Raw genomic sequence first — 7,659 nt, 5'->3', positions numbered from 1 at the left:
GTCTGTAACACACTGGGGGGGGGGGGGGGGGAGCTAGGATCCAAGCAGGAGATGCCAGACCAGTGACTGTGGCCAAGAAAGAATGGACGAATGGGGACTTGGTCAGGGTCCCTTGTATCTCATCCAGATGTCCCAGCGCTGGTCCCACGGAGTCCCGTCCAGTCAGTTACTCCGCTTGATGTGTCTTATCATGTATATGTGATGCTGTGAACTTTTGTATTTCGTATTAGCTCGTAACTCAGGTTCCCTACCCAGATGTTGTGGATGAGAAAGGAATGGGTGACTTATCAGGAAATGGAACCCAGGTGCTGTGTGTGTGCGTGAGTGTGTGTGTGTGTGTGGGAGGGTGCTACCAGTTCCCTTTCGTCATGTGCGTTGTTTGCAGTCAACAACGGTCAGGTATTTTCAAATGTGCTCTGAGCCCAGCCTCCTGTCTCTCCTGCATGACATTTTGGAGTAGGGAGAAAATTATGTGTCCAGGAAGGGGCGACCCAGTGACCGTCCCGGACGAGGGGCCGGGAGGGTGAATGTCTTAGAACTTTGAACTGATTTTCCTCCTAAGGCTTCTCCTGCCTCCCCCCATCTAAACAGCAAGGCCCAGAGTAGGGAGCACTGAACAGAGCATTGGTTCCCCAGACCCCAGCCCCAGGGAAAGGAAGATGACCAAGTGTTTGGGCGAAAGCTCCAGGAGAGGGGACATTCCTGGCCTCGCCACCCCCTTTTGAAAAACACCTCCCAGTCTGGGGAGCAGGGAGCAGAGGTGTTGGCGGGCCCCAGAGCCGGAGCTGCAGAGCCGGCCTTCCTGCCTTAGGGCCATGGAGAGCAAACAGACCCCCAGGGCAGGGCAGCTCCAGGCTGTGGCTGGCCAGGTGGACTCCAGCGATTCCAAATGTGATAAGCCTGGAAAGCGGGATGCCTGGTATACAGTAAGTGCTCAGTAAATGCATCTGTTAGTACTGGGGAGAGTGCTCAGGTTTCAGGTGCATTGATAATAGCGCGCAGAGACCGCCATTCCCAGAAAGAGCCAGGAGAGGGCGCTCTTCCTCCTGCTCCAGCTCTTGACATCGGTTGACTACTTTTAAGTGGGGTTATTTAAAAATGAACCAATATCCGCCAATAGGTGATGGTTGATTTCAAGCATCAGGTGGGATAGATCAGGGTACCCGGATATTCAAGCATGCTTCTAGAAGTTTCTGGGCAGTTGTGGTTTTTTTCCGATGGGGCTAATATTTACAGTAGGCTTTGAGCAGAGCAGGTAGCCCTGGATGACCTGGGGGAGACTTATCCAATCAGTGAACAGATTTACCCTGCAGGTTTGGGACCTGCCAGCTTCCGTAATCATGGAAGCCAGTTCCTCGTACTAAGTCTCTGTCTGCAAGGAGTCTTCATGGGAATGTGTGTTATGAAAAAAAAAATGTCTCAAAAGTTTGCTGATTTGGCCTAGTGGCTACTACACCTATTAGGATGCCTGTGTACCATATCAGAGTACCTGGGTTCAATTCTCAGCTCTGGCTCCTGACTCCAGCTTCCTGCTAAGGTAAGCCCTGGGAGGCAGTGAGGACGGCTCAAGTAGTTGGGCTCCTGCCACCCACGTGGGAGACCCGGATTGGATTCCTGGCTCTTGTCTTCAGTTTGCTTTGATCCTGGCCTTGCAAAGCACTTGGGAATTGAAACAACATATGAGAGCATTCTCTCTCTCTCTCTCTCTGCCTCTCAAATAAATAAAATTAATACAAAATAAATCTCTTAATACCATTTTTCACACTTTTTGAAGCACCATCATATTTATCTCTACATTTTTTTTGGAAGGAAGTACAGAGAGACACATGTCTTTCATCCAGTGGTTCACTCTTCAAATGGCTGCCAAGACCAGAGCTGGGCCAGGCCGGAGCCAGGATCCTGGAACTCCATCCTGGTCTCCCACATGGGTGTCAAGGGCCCAAGCATTTGGGCCATCCTCCACTGCCTTCCCAGGCGCATTAGTGGGAAACTGGATTGGAAGGGGAGCAGTTGGGACTTGAACTGGGGCTCCTATGGGGTGCCGGCACCCCAGGTGGTGCCTTATCCTGCTACACCCTAACACCAGCGCCCCCACGTTGCTGGTCCTGCTCCACTGGGGCACCATGACTGGAACCCAGCGATTCCCCCAGAAACACAGAATCCACACAGGGCTTCAGTGTGAGGTGGGGGTGGGGGCGGGGCAACGCAGTCCTGTCACTGGGGTGTAACAGAAGCCTCAGGATCCGGGTGAGTGAGAAGCCCGTCTAATCCCCAACCACTGGGTCCCAGAGATCTCAGAAGTCCGCCATCATTGTCAGAAATACCCTAGGTCCCTCAAGCAACTGTTCCACCCCAGGCTCGGTCTCCCAGGATACAGGGTGCACCCCAGCTGTCACCCTCAGCCCCGGGAGACTCTGTTCTCTCACCTTTCCGCCAGAGAAATCCCGTCTGCCCAGCAATCGCTGTCTTCCCTAAACCGAGGATTTCAGAGGCGAAGCACCTGCGGTGCCGTGTTCTCTCCCTCCTGAGCCCCGACATGTAGCTCTCCCTTGCTGCTCCTAGTGGAAGAAGGGGCACCCTGGGAAGAAGAACCGATCTCAGCACCACACGCCTGGCTTCCACCCAAGGGCAGAAAACGCCCCTGCAAATGCCAACTATGGGATCCACTATAGGCTGGGAAGTGCTCAGTCCACAGGGGCAGGGAAGAAATACCATGGTTCTTATTTGCCAGACTCCTGCTAGTAAGCTCCGAAGAGGTTTTTTTTTAATGTGTGTATGTGTGTGTTTTTTAATGGGCATCACAATTCTTAGCTTGGTAGGCACCAAAAATAAGTTTAAAAAACAAAAATAGCTGGACCAGGAAGGTGGTCGTGTGTGCTACGGTGCCCTCTAGTGGTCAGAGGAGCGTATCGCACCCTGCGGCCGGCCCTGCACTGTGACCCAGGTTGTAGAATCCTAGGGGAGGTGACTGCTCCAGGGCTCACTGAGCGAGCGCACCCCCACCCCCAAATGAGGGGAAGGGGCTCGCTCCCCCTCAGCTGCTGAGACTGCTCCAGGCGGGTGGAGACAGTTGTCTCAAAGCCCCTCTGCCTGGGCGCAGGAGCCTGAGTGCGGGCAGCCCCCGTGTCAGACTGTGTGGTTCAGAGCTTCAGGCTGGGGTCACACGTAGAGGGAGAAAGACACTGAGGCTCTGTCCTTGCTGAAGCCCAGGGATGGTGGACACCCTGACAGCCCGAGGGGGCCTGGGGATAAGGGGGTGAGGGAGGAGGATATGGGAGCTGGGAGATGCAAGGGGCAGAATGGCATCCCCGCCTTCCCAGTGCGTTCACTGAAGCCCTAACCCCTTGCCTCGGAAGTAACTTAACCACCCTTTGACTTTTCACAGCATCTGCCACCCACAGACAGCTGTGATCTGAAAGCATGAGGTGGAAAATTCCAGAAATCATCCACTGCTGGCGTGGTGACATCTCATGCTATGGCACCCTGGGGGGGGTGCCTCTCACCCTTCCCTGCAGGGTGTCCACACTGTAGGCACCACTCACGTGCTCGTCACTCGGCTGTGTCAGTTATTAGGTGGACGGTGGCAGCATCGCAGTGCCTGTGGTGAAGTGACCCTTTAGTTTACTTCCTAATGGACCCCCTGGAAATGTGAGAGTAGTGATGCCGGCAGTGTTATCACAGAATACGGTTATAATTGTCCTGTTTGATTATTAGCTGTGGTTACTGCATTTACTGGGCCTAGTTTATAAATTAAACTTTATCGTGGGTCTGTATAAATAGGACAAGGCACGGTATACGCCAAGCTGGGTATTCTCAGTGGTTTCAGGCGCACCATGGGGTTCGTGGGCTGTACCCCCTACAGATAAGGGGGATTACTGTATTAGGAGATGGGGTCTTCAGTTAAAATGAGGTCCCTCACGTGGGCTCTAACCTAAGCTTGCTGGTGTCCCTTAAGAAGGGAGTTGAAAGCACACAGGGATTCAGCTGGGATGTCTCTGTGCACAGAGGGGTGACTGTAGACATGCGGGGAGGTAGCCATGTGCAGGCCAAGAACAAAGGCCTCAGAAGAGTGGCAGAGTGGAGTAACCCAGCACTGTAGGTGCCACCTAATCTGTCATTTCCAGTGCCTGCTGCTCCGCTTCAGACCCAGCTCCCTGCTAATGAGCCTGGGAAGGCAGCAGGTGATGGCTGAGAGTTTGGGCCCCTGCACCCATGTGAGAGACCCGGATGGGGCTCCAGGCTCCTGGCTTCAGCCTGGTCCAGCTGTAGCCATGGTGACCATTTGGGGAGTGAACCAGAGGATGGAAGCGCTCTCTCTTCCTTTCCTTGTAACTCTTTCAAATAAATAAATCTTTTTTTTAAAAAAAAAGAAAGAAATATTATAGTTTTCATCTGAGGCTCTTCCTGAATGGGACATCTCAGTAAAAAGATATAAATACTGTTTCCAATGCGTGACACGGCTGGCATGTTGGCTAAGCCTACAGACTATAGAGGCGGCTGTGTAGACGGCAGCCAACTATAAAGCTCCTTGAACTTGGCTTCCTTGGAGTGGAAACAGCAATTTAATCCCAGTAATGCTGTTAGGAGCATTTGATGCTGTAATACACGCGATGAGATCAGTAGGCGAGGTGTGTAACCAGCACACCTGCCCGTGCCTGCATGACAGGAGAGGGGCAAACGTGCCTATTCTAGAATCGGGCTGCTAGACTCACCTAGCAGCTCCTGCTTGTGAGGCTGCCAAGTCCTTAGTAACCAAACACAGTTTGAAAGCCTGCTCAAGGGCGATGTAATCTGTCTTTGTGATTGTTTCAGAATAACTTTTCCTTTATTTTAAAAAAATTTATTTGAGGCCGGCGCCGCGGCTCACTTGGCTAATCCTCCGCCTGCGGCACTGGCATCCTGGGTTCTAGTCCCGGTTGGGGCGCCAGATTCTGTCCCAGTTGCCGCTCTTCCAGTCGAGATCTCTGCTGTGGCCGGGGAGTGCAGTGGAGGATGGCCCAGGTCCTTGGGCCCTGGGCCCGCATGGGAGACCAGGAGGAAGCACCTGGCTTCTGGCTTCAGATCGACGCAGCCCCAGCAGTAGCAGCCATTTGGGGGGTGAACCAACGGAAGGAAGACCTTTCTCTCTGTCTCTCTCACTGTCTAACTCTGCCTGTCAAAAAAAAAAAATATATATATATATTTGAAAGGCAGAGTGAGGGAGAGAGGGAGGGAGGGAGGGAGAGAATCTTCCATCTGCAGCTTCCCCAAATGCCTACAGCCAGCCAGGACTGGGCCAGGCCTAAGCCAGAAGCCAGGAAGTCCATCTGTGTCTCTCAGGTAGGTGGCAGGAACCCAAGTACTCGGGCCATGAGCCACTACCTCCCGGGTGCATTAGCAGGGGCTGCACTGGGAGCACACAGGACTGGACAACAGGCACTCTGACATGGGATGCGGGCGTCCCAAGCAGTGCCTGAACCAGCTGCACCTAAAGTACCTCCTTCAGACCCGTGATGGCCAGCATATTTGGAGCGGTCTCGCTCCTGGGGGTCTGCATCTAGAACTCAGCAGAAATTAGGCCCAACACAGAGGAAAGCATCGTGGGCCCAATTCTCATGACCCTGACCTGTGTGTGCTCTGGGGCCGCACCTCCAGGGTTTTTTGAGGCTGAGTCTTTGCTGGTGTTGTTCATATCTGTATACCAGGGTTCTTAGTACAGGCAGGTGTCACTCAAGGATAGAGGGTATGTGCTAGAAATGTGGTGCTGGGCAATATTGTCTCTGTATGAGTATCACAGTTTGCTGGATGGTCATAGTCTCACTAAGCAATGTAATTTATTTTTTAAAGATTTATTTTATTTATTTGAAAGAGTTACAGAGAGAGGTAGAGAGAGAGAGGTCTTCCATCCACTGGTTCACTCCCCAGATGGCTGCTACAGCTGGAGCTGTGCCGATCTGAAGCCAGGAGCCAGGGGCTTCTTCTGGGTCTCCCACATGGGTCTCCCACATGGGTGCAGGGGCCAAAGGACTTGGGCCATCTTCCACTGCTTTCCCAGGCCACAGCAGAGAGCTGGATTGGAAGAGGAGCAGCTGGGACTAGAACCAGCACCCATATGAGATGCTGGCGCTTCAGGCCAGGGTGTTAACCCGCTGCGCCACAGCGCCAGCCCCAGCAATATAACCTTATAGGCCCACCGTTGTACCTCACCTCGGTCTTGTTGACTGCAGTGTGATACCAGACTGTATGTAGAACCTCAGAGAAGCTCGGTACATACGTGTTGGTTGAATGAAGGATTGTACATGTGGGAATGGCAGTGGGTGCCTCGGACAGAGCCCCGCGTAGGTGTCTCTCAGCAGGGGAGCCTGGGAGCCAGGACCCACCTCGGCTCGGTGGGTGCACAGATCCGATTTATGAACACACCCAAGAGATGGCTGAGGGCGAGGCAGCCGCACTTCCAAGGGTCTCAGTATGCCAGAAAGCGCCTTTGGACCTGTGCTTGTAGAAAACCGGGTTATTCCACAGGGGGAGCTCTGGACCCCTCTGTTTCAAGGCCCCTACTCTTCCCATCAGGAGGAAGGTCCTTCCCCCTCCCTGGCAACCTAGCTGGGCGCCGGGACTTGCTTTGGCTTCTGGGCGTGACCTGCTCCAGCCACCGCACCAAGCAGGCCAGTCAGAGCACGGCCTGCCCAGATGGAGACCGTGCAAGGGCGCCGAGCTCACCGCATTCCCTTCCTTTCCTCCCTTCCCGTCGCCCTCCCTCCTTCCTCCACTGAATTAAAAGGCAGGATGGGAGAGAGAGGGAGAGCGCAGAATTTGCTCTCCACTGGTCCACTCCGCAGGGCTGGGCCAGGCCAAAGCCAGCAGGCGGGATCTCCGTCAGGGTCTCCCACGGGAGTGGCAGAGGCCCGATCCTCGAGCCGTTTTCCAGGGGAGTTACCGGGGAGCCAGGTGGGCAGTGGGACAGCTGGGTCTCCCCCAGCCCCAGCTCCCTGCATTTCTGGCGGGAAGCACTCCGGAGCCGCCTGTGTGGGTCCTCGGTCCTTCTTTTCAAAGGGCTGCGATGGGTCAGCTAGCCCTGGGATGCCACCTGGCCCCCGACTCCAGCCACAGCAGTTTAACTGTAATACCTGCTCTTTAATTTGCTCGCATTTATCGAACGCCGCTGCTTCTGTGACACTCGAAGCACTGTGGACATGCGGCGACTGCATTCTGAAAAAACCTACCGAGGTAGCCAGTTCCTATTTCCACTTTACAGATGACAAAACTGACCCGGAGGGGCCAAAGTCACTCGGTTAATGAACGATTTAAGATTCTTGCTTTTCTTTCCAACAGCCACCAAGAACCGTCATTCGAAACAGGCGTTCAAAAATAAAATCCGAAAACTCGACGTAATTTTCGTCCTCCCATTGAATCCTCAGCGACCATCACGAGAATAAATCAAAGCTCTGAGTGGTTAATTTGCCTAGGAGCACCGCTCGTAATTCGAGGAGACGGGATTCTCGCCAGCAAAACCACAGCAATCGACTTTTCCCAACCCTATTGCTTTTTGCTGCCCTGAGCCACCGGAAGTCCCGCCCTAGCCAGAGAAACAGTTTCCGGAAGGGACAAGGGATAATGACACTCTAGCATGCCTCCACTCTATGGTCGCCGTCAGTTGACAAGTCCCGATAGCCAAGACTC

General features: G+C 53.7%; 1 long non-coding RNA gene across 2 annotated transcripts; it reads right to left on the bottom strand.

The window, feature by feature from the left end:
• Nucleotides 1-5,741: 5,741 nt before the first annotated feature.
• Nucleotides 5,742-7,582, bottom strand: LOC108178512 (uncharacterized). 2 transcript variants are annotated; one of them, XR_011383676.1, is made up of 3 exons: nt 7,107-7,565; nt 6,187-6,469; nt 5,742-6,048 (listed from the first exon to the last, which is right to left on the bottom strand). It is a non-coding gene; the product is annotated as an uncharacterized lncRNA (long non-coding RNA). The 2 variants fall into 2 exon arrangements; XR_011383675.1 differs by having other exon boundaries at nt 5,742-6,469; nt 7,107-7,582.
• Nucleotides 7,583-7,659: the final 77 nt, after the last annotated feature.

This window comes from Oryctolagus cuniculus, chromosome 17, assembly GCF_964237555.1.
Source record: "Oryctolagus cuniculus chromosome 17, mOryCun1.1, whole genome shotgun sequence".
Taxonomy (NCBI): domain Eukaryota; kingdom Metazoa; phylum Chordata; class Mammalia; order Lagomorpha; family Leporidae; genus Oryctolagus; species Oryctolagus cuniculus.
Note: the sequence above shows the minus strand (reverse complement) of the source record. Positions and strands in the feature narration are given on the sequence as shown.